A 22361-nucleotide genomic window follows, 5' to 3' on the forward strand; every position below is an offset into this window, starting at 1 on the left:
AAATGCTGAACACAGATCAATTACCGTGAAGTATTTAGCTTCTCCATCGATGTTACTCAGTAATGTGCTTGGATTTGGCACGTCTGCGTCAAAGTCAGTGATCACTTCATTTACAGCTCTTAAATCATGTACCAGTCTGTACTTGAGCTTGTCTGCTTTTAGCACTGGCAAAATTGGAGTGTTACATGTGCTATAGGTTTCTTTTAGTACTCCTGCTTGAATTAGACCTTCAATAGTTGCATTTATACCCTCTTCTGCTTCTGGCTTTAGTGGGTATTGGGGTCGATAAGGCAGTCTTGCATTTGGCTTCAATTCCACTTGAACTGGAGTTGCCGATGTTACCAGTCCAACATCCGTGTCATGTTTGGACCATAGCTGGTCTGGAACCTGTTTTAGCATGTCAGCTTTCAACTCGTTTTGAACTGTTTCTGATTCTGCTACACCCTGCATGTGTTTTTTGTTTGCGACTGTTACAACCTGTGGTTTTGACATCATGGTGGTACCGCAGAGAATTTTAATCATTTCTGCATTTTTTGTAGTGTAGATTAGCGGGTTATCTGTTTTCTGCCACTCTGTTTTAGTTGCTGTTAACATCATTGGTCCAAGATCTTTTGACTCAAAGCCTTTGTTTACCATTAAGGTAATGTGTGGTGCTGATTCTGGCACAGTGTGCCATTTTTCAATAAATGGGTTTTCTTCCACATTCACAGCTGCACCTTGCTGTCCTATCACGATGTATTGTGACACTAGCCTAACGTGCAAGTCTTTTGTTTCTTTGTCCCATTTTTCTTCAAAGATTCTACTGCATGATGGATCATAAGTCATTGTGCAGTGATAGTCACTGAATGGTACAGTAGCTTCTGGAATTTGAGCTTCAATAAATTTCTCCCATTGTTGAAACATCTCGGAGACTGGCTTGTTAATGTCACCAAGCCAGTAGACCTTAGCGTGTTTTGTCTGAGCAGTCATTTGAAAGTTTATTCCAGAGCTATCTACATAAATTCCTTCTGGTGTGCACCAGATTTTTGTTTTTAGTTTACACAATGCATCTCTTCCTAGTAGATTAACTGGAGTTTGGTCTGAAATCAGAATTGGGATTACGATTTCACTGTCATCAACTGCTAGTCTTACTGGAGCTGTTAAGGGGTTTATTTGTTTTGCTCCCGAGAACCCTGTTGTCTTTACGCTTTTCTCAGACATGGGGAGATGAGTTGCATAATTTGATTTTATGCACGAGTAGGTTGCCCCAGTATCAACTAACATTGGGACCGATTTGCCTTCTATTTTAACATTGATCACTGGTTCTTTATCGGCGTTAGCTGTTAAAATTGGTAGTTGCTCCTCCCCCCCAGGGCCCTCCGGGCATCCCTAGAATCCTTGTTGTGCTGCCCATGGATTAACTGGACCTCCTCTTCCCCGGTTTGGTCGTGTTCCACGACCACGCCCAGACCATTCAGGGTTTGGAATTGGATTCGGACAGTCTCGATACAGGTGACCCATCTGGCCACACCCCCAACATGAACCTGGAAGTGGGGGTCGATTCTGCTGCACCCAGCCTTGTCGAGTTGGGTAGCGATTGGGGAAACGATTTGGAAATCGTCTCTGTGGTCCGGGCTGCTGTCTACCATACTGGTTTGGGTAGACATTGATAACCGGTTGAGATGGAGTTTGAGGCGGGGCCACAGCTGTCTGCAATGCTTGGACTTGGCTGTCACTTTTCACCACTGCTGCCTGAGTTTTTGCCTTGCTCTGGAGATCATTTATGTGCAGCTGCGTGAGTTTTCTTTGAGCACACTTTTCTTGCTCAATCATTTTGTTATTGTCTTTCCGATAGCGGTCCACGGCGTGGACTACATGGTCTCTGAACTGTGCATGTGGCATTGAGTCCAGTCCCACCACATCCTCCAGTTTGTCTCGCACAGGAGTCGGGAGAGTGGAAATCAGGGATGTTCGGAACAGAGAAGTCATTATTGGCGTCCCCTCAGGACCCTCCTCCGTCTCCAGCTTCCACCGTCTGAGCTGCCTGTCAACAAATGACGCAGGACTCTCAGTCTCTGAAAGTGGCTCACCTTTCAAGGCTTTGGGGTCAATCCTGTTGGGATATGCTGCTCTTAGTATGTTCCAGAGTGTATTTCTGTGTGTGTTAAACTCCGTGCCGTCAGCCATTGGGTCCAGCATCCATTGGACTCCATTGGATGCTAGCAATGTTCCCATAGCTGATGTCCCAACAACTCGAGCCAAAATAGCTTTGAGATCTCCAAGGGCAAGCATTAGCCCAGTTGTCTCCTGTTCGAAGGCCCGAATCCACTTTCCAGCGCCATCCTGTATCTCGGGCAGCCGCGAAACCAAACCAGTGAGGTCGAGGCTCTGCCAGGGAATATAATTAGCTCTTGTGCCCTTAATTAAAATTGGGTACTGACCATCATTAGTGTATCGAATAGGTGGTTTTAAGTCATGTCTGGGTCTCAGATCACGGCTTTCATTGCTAGGACCTGGTTTTTCCTTCTCTTGAGTCAGACCTGTATTTGGATCACCACGCTCTGGTGAATGAATGCCTGGTTTGTAAAAAGGCTTGAAATTTTTCTCCTTGCTTGTGCTAGTGGTGTTCTCACTAACCTCATCTGAATGTGTGCCTGTGATGTGATTTAAGGATTTCCGCAGGCCTTCAGATATGTCCTGTATAATTTGGTCAACATCGTTTAGCTCATCATGTACATCCTCATCCTTGTTCTCAAGGTCAATCCAGTATGAGTTAGCCTTCGGTTGCCTTTTCAAAAAATCCTTATGTTCTGCAAAACAATCAATCTCCCTTCGTCCTTCTTCCCTTACCGCTCGACGTTCTGTACTGCAATATTTTGGATGCGTTCCACGAGGTGGAGTTGTTTGTTCGAATTCTCTTTCCTCACTTCCTTTTGCATGCTTTTCTTTGCCAGGTGCTTCATCTGATTGCTGTGATGTTGTTAATTTTAAAATTGCATTGTCGACATCTAAACCCTTAGGACCTTTGTCGAATGTGTCGCGCAAATCAAAATCTCCCGTAATTGTAACGGTTCCCAAGAGGGGATACAGGCCCTCTTCTGCTGGGGCCTTCACTTCCTTCTGGGGTTTGTCCAATTTGTCTTTCATTTTGAGAATGGCATGTTTAAAGTTCTGTCTGTAAATCTTTCCTTCATTCCTGAATAAGTCCAGGATCTGAATTTCTTTTTCTCTTTTCTGCTGTCTTTTCTTGGATCCATCTGCTTTATGATCCTGAATTCTCAATTCCAAATTATCACACGCCACTACGTCAAAAGTGCCTTCAGATGGCCACGGATTGCATAGTTTTCTCGTCCGTTTTGACCACTTCTCTGACATGTGCTTTATCTCTTTTGCTAAAGCCGGATTCTTCGCTGCCAAAATTCCTGCTGGCGTGACAGACATTTTGAAGTTTCAGTGACACTATTATTCCTTTGATTAGTTGACTAGTTTGTTTATTTATAGTCTCCTGAAAATAACACAAGAATTGAAAGTTGAAACAGATACTGGTGACATATGATGCTGTGGTCTTGAGTAATCTGTTGTTGCTCTGTTTACACAAATGTTGAACAATTTATCTTCTTATTGTAAATGCCTTAAAATCAAATCTCTTCTGATGTAACACTAAAGTAAAGTTAGTTCAAAAAGCTTTATTTATTGTTGAAAGAAAACTTAATGCCTGATGTATTTATTTCTCCAGCAGTTAAGCTGCAAGATGAGTTTGACTCAAATCTTCTGTCCTGCAGAGGCAGGCTTGTGTGACAGGCTAAAATAGCCGTATCCTTGGTCCGAGCTGTGTGTGAGCAATGTTCAGCCCACAGGGTAGGGTTTCTCTACGCCTACGGCTCACCAACCAATCCACACACAGAGGTGGAGTCAGAGGCGGGATCGCCTCTGTACTTCTGTGTCTGTGTGTGTGAGGAGATTAACGCACACACAGCTGGTGGGTGGAGCTTACACTTCTATTCTGATTCTCTGCCCAGTCTAAGCTGAGAGTCTGACCACTAAGGATGTCTGTACAGAGAAACGAACAAGTCCTGGTGACATCAACCGCACCCAGTCTTCAGAATTTAGCAACTCTCATACAGCTTTATAACATTACAACACAGGAAAAAGTCAACCACAATTGAGACCGAATCAGCAGAAGAAAAATCAGTTTCTCTCTAATTTATCCAAGCAATAGTTTAAACAAGATCAGAGTATTTGAACTTTCACGAGTAAAACAACCACACACAACAAAGCTTTCACACTTGCATAGAGATAAAAAACACACTTCAAAGCGATTTGACACTGGAACAACGTTTCATGCCAAACAGCAACACACATACACATTATTATTTTTACTCATAATCTATATTTCTCATATTTCACATAACCCAGCTGGTAAAAATAGTTATCATGCTTGTGCACTTCAGCATATATTTTTTATTTATATATATGTCACTCTAAAAACTTATTATTATTATTTTAACTTCTGGTTTTCTGTTCAAAGGCTAATCAGAACAAGATCACAGACTTTGAAATTTGTATAACATTAAACATCAAAATGTAGCACTGCAGTGAATAATATTGATTTGTTTTACACCGTTTTTTAAAGCTTCTCCTAGTTTTTCCTCCTTTTTTCCTCCTAACCTCTGGCGCCTCACCCACAGCTGTTCTCACTCACACACACGCTTGTCTTCACAAACACACACACACACACTTGTCTCAGCGCACACACACACACACACACACACACACAAAAACTCAATAGACAGTTTCCCCGAGCACCCGGGTCTGTCGTTTCCCTTGCAGCCTCTCCGCTGCTCCTATGAGTTCAACACATGCCTTTTGCCAACAACACATGAAATTTACCAATCCTCGAGGATTCAACCAAATTACTGGCAAGCTTATCTGTCACAACTTCAGCGCTTTTTCTCAGATCCCAATCTTATCCCGGCCTCACCGGGGCATATGGATCTCACTTGTCGACCTTTTACTTGTCCTTCCTGGACTCTTTTTTTTTTTTATCAGCTGTCAAATTCTATTCCAATTCTCGCTGTCCCAGCTTTTAATTTGTCACTTTAAACTTTGTCCGTCATCAAAATGACTCAGCTGACTTCACACATGTGTGAATAATTTCACCGCTGCTCTGGACAAGCGCCTTCTCTTGTTGTTATTCTAAATTATGAGTAGGGCATGTTTTTTTTTCTCCCAGACCATTTCTCAGTCCACGAAAATAACTCCAAAATTGAACAAAAGTTGTTCTTACCTATAAGGGCCCCGGAGTCAGGTTTCAGTGGATTGAGAAATGATCCGAAGAGCACACCTCCACTCCCCGCTTCGTGGTCACCAAATGTGGTTCTTTTTCCTTATCAAAAACAAGAGAGAGACAGTTTATCCAATCTCAGCGTGGGGCTTTATTTGTACAATTCAGCAATACATCACCAACACTTCATGGGGACAGCCTTCAGCCTCGAACTAAATGCCTCGGCTGGAAACCTGCTGCAAAAGCCCTTTCTCCTACACCACGCAGCATCGGTTATACTCTTCTGGCCCCCACCCTCATGATTTCGGGAAATGATGGGATGGCTGTTTTATTACCCAATATGGTCAAAGTAAGCCAATACTTACTGGAAGTTACATAAGCTGGACTGAACAACATGTTGTTGAGCACGTACGCAGCAGCTGGACAATCAAGATGTTAAAAGTGCACGTACACAGGATGCTGGGCTGATCAACATCTTGTCAAAATGCACGTACACAGAACACTGCTTTTTGGCTCCTACACTGTCAGCAGCACGATACTGCAGCAGCACGTCATAGCTGCTGATAGGAACCGCTGTGGTCAACAGAACCTTTTCCACCGGAGCCGTCAGCAGCGCGAGTCGGCCGCGTCTCAGGAGCAGCATGTCGCGGCCTTTACGCGCCGGGTTCTATTTTCTACGCGTGACGCCTCTGAAACGGGTCAAGTTTGACATTTTTGGGGAAGGAAAGACAGGAAATTGGATGCGGAAACGGAGCGAAGCTCCCGAGATTTTCAGAATAAAGAAATGTACTGCCTTCCAGTAGCTTTACTTACAAAAAAAGTTACTAACTGTGTGGCCCCGTGAGAAGTTATCACCTAGCTAGCGGTCTCCTTTGTTTTTCAGGTCCGTATTGGTGATTATAAAATGGACCAAACACAAAACACAAAACCTTTTGGAGCCATGTTGTAATTTTCTCCTGCTTGTTGTTGTGTTTACTGACGAAGTCACTCGGTACCCTGCTGCTTCGCGTCTCGTGGGAAGGGCCAAGCAGCAGCTTACGGGAGCAAGACGTGCTGCTGCAGTAACGTGCTGCTGACAGCTCCGGTGGAAAGAAGGGGTTAGGGTTCTACAACCCCCCAAGGTGCTTCACAACACAATCGGTCATTCACCCATTCACACCCGGATAGTGATGATGCCCTGGGGTGCACTGACAGAGGGGAGGTCTGTCAAATGCTGGTGCCACCAGTCCCTCTGACCACCACCTGCAGGCAAGGTGGGCTAGTGTCTTAACAGCAACATCCTCTGGTCGGAGCTGGGATCAAACCTGCAATCTTCTGATATCTCAGTACCTCCTGAGCTACTGCTCAATTATATGAAATTATTCAAAGGCTATCATGTGAGCCAAAAAACCTAAATGGTACAAATGAGAGAGTACACCACTATCTGTATCTGTTCAACCACCTAAATTATCTGTATCTGTACTCTGAGTGGGCGTGGCCTAACCCGGAAGTGGGTGTGGTTTACATCAATACATTATTTTAAGTCTGAAATTGATATGGATTGATCAGAAGTTGCTATGTATATTGTTTATTTGAAAACTATTGACAGAGCAGCTTCAAAACTGAGATTACATGTTTTTGATCACAATAGTAAAATAACCATTACAGAAAAAATGTTTCAATGAAATCAGAACATTGCTATTTAAATGCATGAATTAACACATACAGAGACAGAGAGACAGAGAGACAGAGAGAGAGAGAGAGAGAGAGAGAGAGAGAGAGAGAGAGAGAGAGAGAGTCAGAGAGAGAGAGAGAGAGAGAGAGAGAGAGAGAGAGAGACCCGACCGGTGCGTAGAGGAGGCAGTGACCGATGCAGCACGAGCCGTTTTAAGCTCTGTCTTGTCAAATGCACCACGTACATTAAGAAAAAAGTAACTTTAAATATTAAACCGAAAAAGAGGGGAGCTGAAGAAAATCTAGGGAGAACTGAAGAAACGTGAGCAACAGTGAAGCAAGCACAGAGAGATCCGTTACTGTCTGTGTGTGTGCATGGGTGGGCTGGACTGAGCTCCTGGCTGCAGAGTTTTGTGTGTAGGGAGGGGCGGGCGCTCTCTGTGACTGGCCAATCACAGAGCGCGAAGATGGTCAGTTACCCAATGAGGATTTTCCTTCAGCACGATTACAGATATTTACGAGTTTTACTCGTTTCATGCTCGTATTCATCAAAAATGCTTTATCCAGCTCATCCCTATTAAATGGTTAAAAAACTGCATTGTTTAATCAAATCATAGGTCCCTGAATGAAATCGTGAGGTACCTGAGATGGCACACCCCTAATTCTCGACCACTATCCATTAGATCATACTGAGACAACTACATGCTGTTGTTGACGTATCAAATGCAGTCTAACATGCCACACACAGGATAAAGGCTAGTGCGAAACAGGAGGGATATCCCACATCCCTACTGCTGTAGAGTAAAACTGCTTTAGTAACCATGCTGACCCTAACCCTCTACAGCCAGGATAGGACAGGTCTCTACTTAGAAACTTTAGTAAAAACACATCTAACCAGAGCTGAACGAAATCTTGATGGTCCATTCCTATTCTCCTGAAACAGTCAATTAAGAGACTGGTACTATGATACGGACAGAACCACTTGATCATCAGCAAAGGCTAAGGGACGTATGTTACTCTTTACTCTTAACAGTTGATTTGAGTGTACCATAAACGTTAAACTGCCTCTAAAAAAGGTGTTTTAAATTTCAAGTTTACTCTTCCATAGTGTTGGAAGTTTGATGTCTTATACTGTTCTGGTGTCCTCTAATTCTCCTGCCAGTATCTTCCCTGAGAAGCCAGTCCATCGTCTCAGAGGCTTTCAAATACAGGAGCCTGGGCAAAGTGCTTTTCCATCATCTCTCCCATTCTCTGTCATGCAGAGAAGCAGGTTGGAACAGAACAGCTGCTGAGCCTTTATAGTGAGAGAAAATGGACTAAGGAGGAGAGAAAAGAGAAGGAAGGGAAGGGGCGGGCAAAGTAAAGCCTCCCTATGAGACTGGCACTCAATCAGGTGCTTTTACATTGCTCCCATGCACAGCAAAAAATACACAGAATTGGTATCTTGTAACTACAACCAAAAGGGACAAAGACAACAACTCCACAAAAAGATGTAACATGTTTCAATAGACGATACGGAGGCAGATGAAATAAAAGTTAAGCCTCCTTGCTTGTCCTTTTGCTCCTAGTCCTTTAAGTTGGCAGCATTTTTCCTCCTTTGAGATAAGGATTTGATTATCCAGAACAAGCTCTTCTCAGGCTTAGCCCTCTTAGTCCCAAAGACAGGAGACACACCAGAGAAGAAACAATATGTTGAGGATCTGAATCAAACAGGAATGTTCTGTGCTGGGAGGGAGAAACGACAGTCTTTACCGGGGTGTGAAGAGAACAAAGGCAGCCGAGGCTTACGCTGATGGACGCAAATCCTGAGTCTTGGTAACTAGCCACCCCGGCTCTTATTCTAAGCATGGTAGACAAGAACTTTGATCTCTCACATCCAGTCACCTGGCTCTTTTCCACCACCGACGATAAGTCCAGACAGAGAACACACACAAGTTTGTTCTCTGGGTTTTCAGGTGTTTTTACTGTAAAACAGCCTCTTTTTATCTCGCAGGCCAGCCTCCATCAGTGGTTTAAGGGAAGCAGACATGAAAATGTGCTACATTTTTTTAGAGGTGTGGAACACTAAAAAAACATGTTTTAATGATTATTTCTGATTATATTGGGTCACTGTGAGTTTTCATGCAGACTGAACATGAATCAATTTTTGAATTTGAATTTGAATTGAATTGAAAATAGTCTCCTACACCTATCTCCTGCAGTAGCTTCTGAAAGAAAATAGACGGTGAAACTCTAGGATTTGAAATTCCTGATAGATCTATGTCACACTGTCACTTAACATTCATGGACTCACCCATCTTGACTCACGACGGGGAAGGCTGTTGTTGTCATGTTGTGAGGGTGGAGTGGAGATGGACCATGTGTGGTGGAGAGTTCAGGAGGCAGGAGAGCAGGCACAGATGAAAAATAAAAATGGGTTTAATGACAGGATACGGCAGGAACAACGAGAACAACACGACAAACAACAATGATCTGACAAAGACTGGCACAAGGAGGGAGGTATAAATATACAGGGAAATCAGGAACACATGGGCAGAGTAATCAGGGACAGGTGAGAACAATTAGGCAAATCAGGGCAGGAGAGACACAGTCAGGGAGGCTGGGGCGGATCATGACAGTACCCCCCCCCCTCAAGGGGCGGATACCAGACGCCTACAAGCCACAAAACACAGGAGACACGGGCACGAACGAAGACCAGACTAGGGCACACATGACAAGGGAACACAGAAGATGAGACCAGGGAACAAGGAACACCATCCAGGGCTGCGGAGCAGGGGCCTCTCGGTTCAGGCGGCACTCCGTCTTACGACCAGACATGTCCAAGAACGTAGACCAGGGAAACTCGGACTCGAAGACTGGGCACAGGGACTCGAACACTTGACTTGGACACGTAGACTTGACTTGGACACGTAGACTTGACTTGGACACGTAGACTTGACTTGACATGAACACTTGACTTGACACGAACACTTGACACGAACACTTGACTCCAGGAACACAGGACACCAGGAACACAGGACACCAGGAACACTGAGACAAAACTGCAGCAGCAGGCGTGGGACCCAGCAGGAACTGCAGCAGCAGGCATGGGCCCCAGCAGGAACTGCCGGGTGGAGAACCTGCAGGCACAGAACCTGCAGGCGTGGACCAGGAAATTGTAGAGCAGCGGGAGCGACGCGTGGAAGCCCAGCTCGGCGGCAGGTACTCGACATCCCAATCAGAGCAGGTGCACATCCCGATCTGCTGGGTCCATCGGCGGAGGCTCGGGTGAAGGGAAGCCGGAGAAGAGCGGGGAGACCAGCCCTACCACACTGGAGAATAATGGCGTGCGCAGGGGGTGTAGCTCCCTTGAGGCTCCAGGATCCACCAGAGAAGAGCGGGGAGACCAGCCCTACCACACCGGAGAATAATGGCGTGCATAGGGGGTGTAATTCCCTTGAGGCTCCAGGATCCGCGGCTTCAGGAGGAGAACGGGACGGGGCAAAAACAGGTGGTGAATGACCCTGACCACCCCGAAGACAAAGTGGGATGCGCCAGGATCTCCCAGAGGACTTCGACCACCCCGAGAACAGGTAGGATGCGCCGAACACAAAAACTCCAGGCCAGAAATCACCCTCTGCTGAAAGGGAGAAAAAGAAAAAATAATCCTCCAGAAGCAAGTGTGTTAGCTCACCACAGGTCCAGGTTTGGTCGGTTCATTCTGTCAAGTTGTGAGGGTGGAGTGGAGATGGACCATGTATGGTGGAGAGTTCAGGAGGCAGGAGAGCAGGCACAGATGAAAAATAAAAATGGGTTTAATGACAGGATACGGCAGGAACAACGAGAACAACACGACAAACAACAATGATATGACAAAGACTGGCACAAGAAGGGAGGTATAAATATACAGGGAAATCAGGAACACATGGGCAGAGTAATCAGGGACAGGTGAGAACAATTAGGCAAATCAGGGCAGGAGAGACACAGTCAGGGAGGCTGGGGCGGATCATGAAAGTTGTTGGTTTAGTGTCCAGGAAACAGCAGAGAACATCTCTGCTAGTAGAAGCTAACTGTTAGCATTAGCAACTTCACTACACAGCAGAACTCCTTTGGGCTTGTTATTTGTGGAGATAAAACATCAACGTTGCAGAGCAAACAAAGTCAGTGATAGAGTTGTGTTGCATTTAGCCAATCAGAGGTGAGATGTCCAAATATCAGAAAGTAAGACTCCAAAACAAACTTTTACGTCCAAGAAATGGTGCACCAGTATCATCCCCATCCCCACCCCCGAGAACGACTTACAAGGTATTTCATTCCTACTACAGACCACTGCAAATATATTGAATAAACAAATAATACACTCCTTTGAACTATAAGTTTTTTCCTTCTCTCAAATACAAAATTGCACAGAAAACTAACAATAGGACTGGTAAGTGCATTTGCATCCATGTGCTCATTGAAGCAGCCAAACCAAGGTCCCATGAGGCATGAATGTATTTTACAGTGTGTGTGTGTGTGTGTGTGTGTGTGTGTGTGTGTGTGTCAGCAGACAGGACGGAGGTATTGATTTTAGTGTTTTACATTCACCTCTCTTCACCTTCCCCTCCTGTAATATCTATATGCATGTTGGCCTGAGTGTGGCTCATCACTCTGCAACTCACCCTAACACACGGACATAGATATCTACAGGAGTGTTTATATCTGGAGCAACTGGATCTTTATATTTACAAATGTATGTCCTCTTCTTCTTTTGTTAAAATTTTGAGGAAATAAAACATCCAGAATCTGTCATCATTGTTCTTGGGGACACACAAACCTCACAAACAAACAACCATAACACAAAAGGCATGTTGAGAGTCTCACAAGAAACATAACCACCCTGGACCATCATTACACAGTCTAGGGCAGTGAAACTTAACTGGCGGCCTGTCAGCCACATCTGCCCCGCCAGACATTTCCACCGAGCCACCGAACCCTTTGGGCCGTAATGCCCTCCAATTGGGGGACTTTGAAGTTTAGCAGCAAAATTCATGTCCCAAACATCATTGTTTACATTCTCCAAACACAAGTAAAACTACAATCAAAACAGTTTAGATGGAAAAACAAAGCCACTTTAAAAGTTAATAAATTAAGGTAAAATAATACCTGAACACGGTGTGTGCTGGGAAAAATCCCGGCTCTTGAACAAATTTATTTGACGACCCCTGGTCTAGGGGTTCTAGAATAACCTTTTTTTTTCTTACAATTGGAAGCTGGAAGGGTTTGTATAAGTGCTACAGCTCACATGTTGTGTTATCTCAGCTTTGTTCAGTCTGAAAGCTCTCCACTGCCATTACAAAATGACTAATTAGCGTTAGAAATTAGGTGGATGTGGCACAGGCTTTTTGGTATAATACATTAGAAACCTATATTCCACAATTAAGCCTGCGGCACACCGGAGGCAGATGCGCCACATAGCGCCTGCGGTTTTGAGGAGTCAAGTGTTTGCACAGGACGCACCGTGCCACTGAGTGCTTCTTGGAAAGCCGCGCAATAGTTACAACTTCACTTGTGAACAGGGAGCAGAAAGTGACTACTGTTTACACATGATCTGACTTGCCGTCGTGTTTTGTGAGACTATAATTAATTGAAAATGGGTAAGTATGCTATTTATTAGGATATTTTAAGATCAATAGTACTTAAAAGTTATCAAAACTGTGGCTGGGTTTGTGCCATGAAGCCGTTCCGTGTTGTAATGTCCGTTGTAAACTTAAAGTACTGCACAATGCCACAGTACTTGAGATAGAACTGACATCAACCTTCAGCGCCTCGGCGCGGTGCTTCTGGGTCATGGCACAGCACGCTCCGTGTAGCCACTCTTATTAACTATAATGGATTTGCTTTGATATCTTGGTCCCCCCAGGTTGCCTAGTAGATAAATCATCTGGAACAGCCAATGCATGTTCCAATGTTCATTTGCTACCGAGGCATCTGTTTTCGTTTGTTAGCCATTTAGCTACCTGAGCAAGAATACACAGGACATGCCTTGTAGCCTGGCCTTGGTCCAAAATTTCCCAGAATACACCACAGTATTTTCAAAAGGATGGCGGATCAGAAGTCGGCCGCTACTTTAGGGGCAAATTTCAAGTTTAAATGTAGGTCAACTAATTGTAGCTAACGAGCTGATATCTTAAATGATTTTGTTATATCCAAAGAAGTTTTCTATCATTGGTTAGTTGCTTAGTAGTTGCAGCTTCAGTGGCTAGCAAGTGGTAACTCGCGTACATCCATCATGCCATCCATCCATCCTTCCATCCATTTTCATTTGCTTATCCAGAGTCGGGTCGCAGGGGCAGTAGCCTAAGTCGAGAGGCCCAGACTTCCCTCTCCCCAGCCACTTGGGCCAGCTCCTGCGGGGAAATCTCAAGGCATTCCCTGACCAAACGAGAGACATAATCCCTCCAAAGTGTCCTGGGTCTACCTTTAGGTCTCCTCCTGTTTGGACGTACCTGGAACAGCAGCTGGTGCAACAACGTGAGCGTTGTTCCTCTTACATGCTCCTGCACACCAAATCTGGAACTACTGTCCATCCTGTGTCAGCCTTTTTATCTTCCCCTGGAGTTCACATCAGTCATAATAAGTGTCGTTTACATTCCACCACAAGCAGACTCGGACACTGCCTTATGCAAGCTGCGTGAGGCACTTACACAGCAGCAGACACAGCACTGGGATGCTGCGCTTATTGTGGCGGGGGACTTTAATCGTGCCACCCTCAAACGCTCAGAGCTGAACTTCTACCAGCACATCACCTGCTCCACCAGGGATGAAAGGACACTGGATCACTGCTACACCGCTACAAGGCACAATCTTTTCCACTGTTTGGAAAATCCGACCATGCTGCCATCTTCCTCATGCCAAAATACAAACAAAGGCTGAAACAGGAAGTTCTGGTTCAGAGGGAGGTTGCTCGCTGGACGGACCAATCGGTGGCCGCTTTAGGGTTTGGTAAATTGAGTGCTTTAAGAGCTCAATATATATATTACCTCTACTTATGACCAATAAGCTGTGATACTCTATCTAAATATAGAATTGGGGACAGATCTGTGGTCCCTCACACTCTCTATTGGACGCTCCTATAGAGAAACCTTACATAAACAAGCGCGTGTACACACACATGGTGCTCTCAAAAGTATGGGCTTGGGCACGTTCAACACTTGTCTCAAGGCTGTCGTTGCTACTAAATGCACTATGATTTATTATCGTGTGATTGTTCAGTTAAACAATGTTGATTTTATATTTCATCATCACGTTGACGCAGCGATAGCTTGCTCCTGATGTATTGTTGTGTGTCCCATTTTTTTCTGCTCTTCTCTTTCTGCAGGTCTAGAAGCAGACTCTTGTTCATTAATGTTTATTTTTGTTGAACCCACCCCACCCCCCACCCCTTCCCACCATTTGTCTTTTCCTTTCTCTTTCACCTCTGTCTCCGTGTCTGGTCGGAATTACAAAGCATTCAAAAACAATAACAATAAAATTTGAAGTATCAGGCATGACATTTAAAGCAGACGCTTTGATGCTCCACCTGAGAATAAATCTGTAAGGCTTGTTACCAGCATTCAGACATCAATTCTGCTTGCTTCACAGCCAGACAGGACATGGTTAAAAATAAATAAATAAATAAATAAATAAATAAAGATAGAATATCAACCCTGTTTGGTCTTTACTGTGTTTATCAGAAGATTCTAGGATTCTTTGTTCATCAGGGGATTGTACGCACTTCGTTTTGATTCAGAAAAGAGTCAGGTTTATAAAAGCAAGAATTTATTTTACCAACGATTAAAAATGACAAGTTAACTAAGCATTTACTGTGATGGATGGAACTAGATGTGATGTATGAAACCTATGTGTGAATGCGATGTTAGTCAGAACTTCCGTATCTAGGAGAGATGAGTTCTGGATGTAAAAGAATTTGGTTTGTGTTAAGCTATGAAGCTGATTATTATCAAAAACATATCAGACACTATCTGTGTGTCTACTTCACCCGTTTTCAGAGACTCTCTTGGTGGATCCGAAGGTCAGAGAGGTCGGATGACCTCTGGCACCGAAGGTCCAGTAGATTGACCACAGCACCGACTTCTCCAGTCCAGACATGTCTTGGGTCACGACAGATGGATGAAACCACGCATCTGTGACTCTAAATGAGTCTAAACAATATCAGCTTGTTCTGCAGGAACTGTTTGCTTTATCAGCTTTGCAGGTGCATAAAGGTTTTGACGATGTGTCAAAAGCTTTGATGATTAAAGAGGGTTTTGCTGAAGGTGGCCGGTCTGAAGCTTTCTCTACAACTGAGGAAACACCCAGAGTGATCCAGTTTTAAGGTTCTCATGTTATGATTTGCGTAGCCAACCAGAGGTTGACAAGTTGAGGAATGTTACCAAGACAACTCAGAAACACGCCTTCTTTGATCTGGAAGCTCTGATCTGAGGTGAAGGCTATATATGTGTCATGGGTTTAACTTCACCTTACTTGTTCTTGTGTGAGAGCAAATGGTGATGACCTTGTCAAATAAACATGCAATCAATCAATGTAATCACAATGTAATCATTAATTTCAACCTTCAATCATTGAACACAGCTTAATGAAAGTATTTCATTATATTATAATTATCATAAGTAGCAATAAACAAACATTTGTTTAATGCTTATCTAGCTTACCAGTTTCAGCCATTCTTTGATTTAGCAACCAATCTGGGCTGCGAGTGTTCACTTATTTGGAGGCATGAAGAGTCCTTTAGGATGATAAGTTCAAGCTTGAACCTTGGGGAACATTGTTATTGACACTTTGTTATTGTTATTGACACTTCGCTATTGTTATTGACACTTCAGTATCTGTGTTCAGAGCTGCAGGCTCTGAGCTCCAGCTGGTGGGATGAAGGCAGGCTGATTTAGAGGGCACACATGCAGTCTCGTGTCTCCTTTTTGACCAGAGGTTGAATGGTCAAACAGTACCTAAAAACTGACCATTGCTGGACGTATACTACTACGTGTACTGGAAAAGTGTTGCAAAAAGAACAAAATTAACATAACCCTATTATATATGTAAGGGAAAATCAACGCATTGGAGCAAAAATGTTATCAAAACAGATGGGCAAAATAATCCGTAGCCCATAACTGGTAAAAAAAAATCAATGATGAAAATAAATCAGCTGTAATGAAATAATGCAGAAATTTATATCTGTGAAAATATCTTTAAAATAATCAATAATACAATTACTTGTAATATAAAGAAGAAGAAACACGAAAATGTAAATCAGTGAAGTTAGTAATCAAACCTACAAGTGAATATACCACAGTAGGAATCAGTAGATAAAATGAAGCATAAAATGAACTTAAATCAGTCACAAAATGTTTAAAAAGTTGCAAAAATTATCAAAACCACTAGGAATTGAAAAATATAAGGTAATTGAATTTGGACCAAACATAACAGTTAGTGGAGTTACTCACTGTTAACTGCAATGAACTCAGTCACATACCGTAAATCCTCTAATAAAGCCCCGGGCCTGTATTTGACTCAAGCTTATCAAGCTCCAGGCCTTTATTGGAAGGAGGGCCAGTATTAGAGGCAGGCTTCTATTTCTATTTGAGCAAAATGAACTAATGGTTCGCTGGAGTTTTTGACAATTAATATTGCACCCACATTTTCAAAGTTAAACACATTTCTTTTAACAATGGTAGTTTCTGCTTCAGCCATCTCCCCCCTCCCCCTGCGCAGCGGCCGCAAACTCACTGATGCATATGCAGCCTCTCAGAGTTCCTGCTGCTGTAAACATTAAAATAATTATTTCATTTTCTGTTCCTCACTTCTGATTACTTTCAATGGTGTCTGTTTGTTGCAACCAGCAGGTACAAAAACTAACTTGTTTTTATTTGACTATTTTTCTGTCCTGTCTCTGTTTATTATCTTCCTGCATCTCCTCTCAATCCTTAAGAGAAATTGCTACCTGGGTTCATGTATATTCACCTTGCGAGTTACCTTTAAACTGCAGTTCTAAAAGATTTACCGACTGCAAAAACAGCGGAGTTCTCGCTGCTTGCCGGCCGCATCAGTGATCAGTGCGTCACCGGATGACAAGTTGATGCGCCCCGCTCCACAGCAAAACGCATCAGGCGCAAATAAAAGACAGAAAACATCAAAGGAAATGAACCGACATGAACGATTGCGTGTTAAATAATTTGGCAACACCTGATTGTTACTGTGGCCGTGCTCAGGAGGCAGATCTACCGACCGCAAAAACAGCGGAGTGCTCCCTGCTTGGCGGCCGCATCAGTGTTCAGTGCGTCGGAGGACAAGGTGATGTGCCCCGCTCCACAGCAGCGAAACACATCAGGCGCAAATAAAAGACAGAAAACATTAAAGGAAATGAACTGACATGAACGATCGTGTGTTAAATTAGTTTTTGAGGTGGCGACACCTGATTGTTACTGTGGCCGTGCTCAGGAGGCAGATTACCGACCGCAAAAACAGCGGAGTGCTCGCTGCTTGCCGGCCGCATCAGTGATCGGTGCATCACCGGATGACAAGTTAATGCGCCCCGCTCCACAGCAAAACGCATCAGGCGCAAATAAAAGACAGACAACATCAAAGGAAATGAACCCACACGAACAATTGCGTGTTAAATAATTTGGCAACACCTGATTGTTACTGTGGCCGTGCTCAGGAGGCAGATCTACCGACCGCAAAAACAGCGGAGCGCTCCCTGCTTGGCGGCCGCATCAGTGATCGGTGCGTCGGAGGACAAGGTGATGTGCCCCGCTCCACAGCAGCGAAACACATCAGGCGCAAATAAAAGACAGAAAACATTAAAGGAAATGAACCGACATGAACGATCGCGTGTCAGTACCGACGCTCTGGCAGAGCGCGTTGCCCCCCCGAGCGCAGGAGCTTGTCACCTGCTGAGAGCAGGCTGCTGTCTTTTCCGAGGGCTGCATCTTGTCGGTCATTATCACGTGACAGCGACTAGTCGACGACAGGCATAAAAAGTCACTATAGTGAAGTCGACTAGTTCGTACAACCCCTATTGCTCCCCAGTGTTCTGCAGCGCACGTTCTCTTTGAACTTGATATCAAATTTTCGCCTCCTCTTCGTCTCCGCACGGTTAAAGTTACCCTTGCGGTCTATCACTGGCAAATCAAAAGTGAGACGATGACACAACCGCCCCCCGTACTTGCTTGTTACCACATTCCACCCGGCCACAATAAGAGACCGGCCATTATTCACCTCCGCCTGTAGGAGCTAAAAGCAGTGTTTTGTGTACTGCATGTTGACATGTTGCTTATCAATGCCAGCCGGTTATCAGGCAGCCCAGCTGCTGAGTACATGCTCCAAAAACATGTTGATCTGCCCAGCTTATGTAAGTTTCAACTACTTTTGACCATATTAGGATGTGGAAGTAGCACCCCATCATTTCTCAGAATCAAAAGGGAGGTGGGGGTTGAATAGTATAACTGATGCTGCGTGGTGTAGGGGAGTGGGCTTTTGCAGAAGGATCTCCAGCCGAGGTGGTTAGATCGAAGCTGGACGCTGTCCCCTGTGAAGTGTTGGTGATGTATGGATGAGTTGTGTAAATAAATGCCCCCCGCTGAGTTTGGACAGAACCTGTCTCCTTCTTGTTTTTGATAAGGAAAAAGAACCACATTTGGCGACCACGAAGCGGGAAGTAGAGGTGTGCTCTTCGGATCGTTTCGCAGCCCACGGAATAAACTTCTGGGCCCTAGGTAAGAACAGTTTTTGTTCAATTTTGGAGTTATTCCGTGGACTGAGAACTGGTCTGAGAGAAAAAACATGCCCTTCTCATAAATTAGAAGTTATAATAACAAGAAGAGGCATTTGTCCAGAGCAGCGGTGAAATTATTCACACATGTGTGAAGTCAGCTGAGTCATTTTGATGACGGACAAAGTTTGTGACAAATTAAAAGCTGGGACAGCGAGAATTGGAATAGAATTTGACAGCTGATTAAAGTCCAGTGAGGACAAGTGAACGAGGTCGACAATTGAGATCCAGTATGCCCCGGTGAGGCCGGGATAAGATTGGGATCTGAGAAAAAGCGCTGAAGTTGTGACAGATAAGCTCGCCAGTAATTCGGTTGAATCCTCGGGGATTGGTAAAATTCATGAGTTTTTGGCAAAGATATGTTTGACGTCAGAGTTTGCAGCAAAGTGGCTGTAAACAACTCTAGAGCTCAGAAATTGTTTGTTTGTGTGAGAAGTTTGTGAGAGAAGTTTTGTGGGTGGGACAGGCGTGTGAGATAAGCGTGTGTGTGTGGAGGAGATAAGAGTGTGTGCGAGTTGAGAAGTGGGTGCGTGAGTTGAGAAGGTGTGTCAGGCGCCAGAGAATTAGAGGAAAAAAGAAAAACAAAGGAGTAATACAGATCAATATTGTTCACTGCAGTGCCAAATTTTGATGTTTAATGTTATACAAATTTCAAAGTCTGTGATCTTGTTCTGATTAGTCTTTAAACAGAAAACCAGAAGTTAAAATAATTAGTTTTAGAGTGACATATATATAAATAAAAATATATGCTGAAGTGCACAAGCATGATAACTACTTTTACCAGCTGGGTAATGTGAAATATGAGAAATATAGATTATGATTAATAAATAAATAATAATGTTTATGCGTGTTGAGTGTGTGGCATAAAATGATGCTTCGGTGTCAAATTGCTTTGAAGTGTGTTTTTCTTATCTCTATGCAAGTGTGAAAGCTTTGCTGTGTGTGGTTGTTTTACTCGTGAAAGGTCAAATACTCTGATCTTGTTTGGGCTGTTGCTTGGATGAACTGGAGAGAAGCTGATTCTTCTTCTGCTGATTCGGTCTCTCTTGTGGTTGACTTTTTCCTGTGTTGTGATGTTATAAAGCTGTATGAGAGTTGCTAAAATCTGAAGGCTGAATGCTCTTGGGTGTTGTCAGCGTGTTCGTTTCTCCGTAGACACCCTGAGCTGTCAGACCCAAGTTTAGACTGAGCAGAGGGGCCAGTCCAGAAGCGCAAAGCTCCACCTACAAGCTGTCCTCTCCATACACACGCACAGACACAGAAGTACAGAGGCGATCCCGCCTCTGACTCCACCTCTGTGTGTGGATAGGTTGGTGAGCCAGAGGGCGCAGAGAAACCCCACCCTGTGGGCTGAGTTTTGCTCACACACAAGCTTGAGATTCAGCATAAGGCTATTTTTAGCCTGCCACTGCACAGCTGCTGAGGAAAAAAAGAAAAAAGAAAAAAGGGAAAATAATACATATTGAATCCAGATTTAAAAGGTTCACCTATAAAAACTTTCAGGCATTAAGTTTTTCTTTCAACAATAACTAAAGCTTTTGAACTAACTTTACTTTAGTGTTACATCAGAAGAGATTTGATTTTAAGGCATTTACAATAAGAAGATAAATTGTTCAACATTTGTGTAAACAGAGCAATAACAGATTACTCAAGACCACAGCATCATATGTCACCAGTATCTGTTTCAACTTTCAATTCTTGTGTTATTTTCAGGAGATTATAAATAAACAAACTAGTCAACTAATCAAAGGAATAATAGTGTCTGTGAAACTTCAAAATGTCTGTCACGCCAGCAGGAATTTTGGGAGCAAAGAATCCTACTTTAGCAAAAGAGATAAAGCACATGTCAGAGAAGTGGTCAAAACGGACGAGAAAACTATGCAATCCGTGGCCATCTGAAGGCACTTTTGACGTAGCAGCATGCGATAATTTGGAATTGAGAATTCAGGATCATAAAGCAGATGGGTCCAAGAAAAGACAGCAGAAAAGAGAAAAGGAAATTCAGATCCTGGATTTATTCAGGAATGAAGGAAAGATTTACAGACAGAATTTTAAACAGGCCATCCTTAAAATGAAAGACAAAGTGGACAAACCCCAGAAGGAAGTGAAGGCCCCATCAGAAGAGGGCCTGTATCCCCTTTTGGGAACCGTTACAATTACGGGAGATTTTGATTTGCGCGACACATTCGACAAAGGTCCTAAGGGTTTAGATGTTGACAATGCAATTTTAAAATTAACAACATCACAGCAATCAGATGAAGCACCTGGCAAAGAAAAGCATGCAAAAGGAAGTGAGGAAAGAGAATTCGAACAAACAACTCCACCTCGTGGAACGCATCCAAAATATTGCAGTACAGAACGTCGAGCGGTAAGGGAAGAAGGACGAAGGGAGATTGATTGTTTTGCAGAACATAAGGATTTTTTGAAAAGGCAACCGAAGGCTAACTCATACTGGATTGACCTTGAGAACAAGGATGAGGATGTACATGATGAGCTAAACGATGTTGACCAAATTATACAGGACATATCTGAAGGCCTGCGGAAATCCTTAAATCACATCACAGGCACACATTCAGATGAGGTTAGTGAGAACACCACTAGCACAAGCAAGGAGAAAAAATTTCAAGCCTTTTTTACAAACCAGGCATTCATTCACCAGAGCGTGGTGATCCAAATACAGGTCTGACTCAAGAGAAGGAAAAACCAGGTCCTAGCAATGAAAGCCGTGATCTGAGACCCAGACATGACTTAAAACCACCTATTCGATACACTAATGATGGTCAGTACCCAATTTTAATTAAGGGCACAAGAGCTAATTATATTCCCTGGCAGAGCCTCGACCTCACTGGTTTGGTTTCACGGCTGCCCCACATTCAAGATGGCGCTGGAAGGTGGATTGGGACCTTCGAACAGGAGACAACTGGGCTAATGCTTGCCCTTGGAGATCTCAAAGCTATTTTGGCTCGAGTTGTTGGGACATCATCTATGGGAACATTGCTAGCATCCAATGGAGTCCAATGGATGCTGGACCCAATGGCTGACGGCACGGAGTTTAACACATACAGAAATGCACTCTGGAACATACTAAGAGCAGCATATCCCAACAGGATTGACCCCAAAGCTTTGAAAGGTGAGCCACTTTCAGAGACTGAGAGTCCTGCGTCATTTGTTGACAGGCAGCTCAGACGGTGGAAGCTGGAGACGGAGGAGGGTCCTGAGGGGACGCCGATAATGACTTCTCTGTTCCGAACATCCCTGATTTCTGCTCTCCCGACTCCTGTGCGAGACAAACTGGAGGATGTTGTGGGACTGGACTCAATGCCACATGTGCAGTTCAGAGACCATGTAGTCCACGCAGTGGACCGCTATCGGAAAGACAATAACAAAATGATTGAGCAAGAAAAGTGCGCTCAGAGAAAACTCACGCAGTTGCACATAAATGATCTCCAGCACAAGGCGAAGACCCAGGCGGCAGTGGAGAAAAGTGACAGCAAGAGTGACAGTCAAACTCAAGCATTGCAGACAGCTGTGGCCCCGCCTCAAACTCCATCTCAACCGGTTATCAATGTCTACCCAAACCAGTATGGTAGACAGCAGCCCGGACCACAGAGACGATTTCCAAATCGTTTCCCCAATCGCTACCCAACCCGACAAGGC

This window comes from Nothobranchius furzeri, chromosome 2 (genome assembly GCF_043380555.1).
Source record: "Nothobranchius furzeri strain GRZ-AD chromosome 2, NfurGRZ-RIMD1, whole genome shotgun sequence".
NCBI lineage: Eukaryota > Metazoa > Chordata > Actinopteri > Cyprinodontiformes > Nothobranchiidae > Nothobranchius > Nothobranchius furzeri.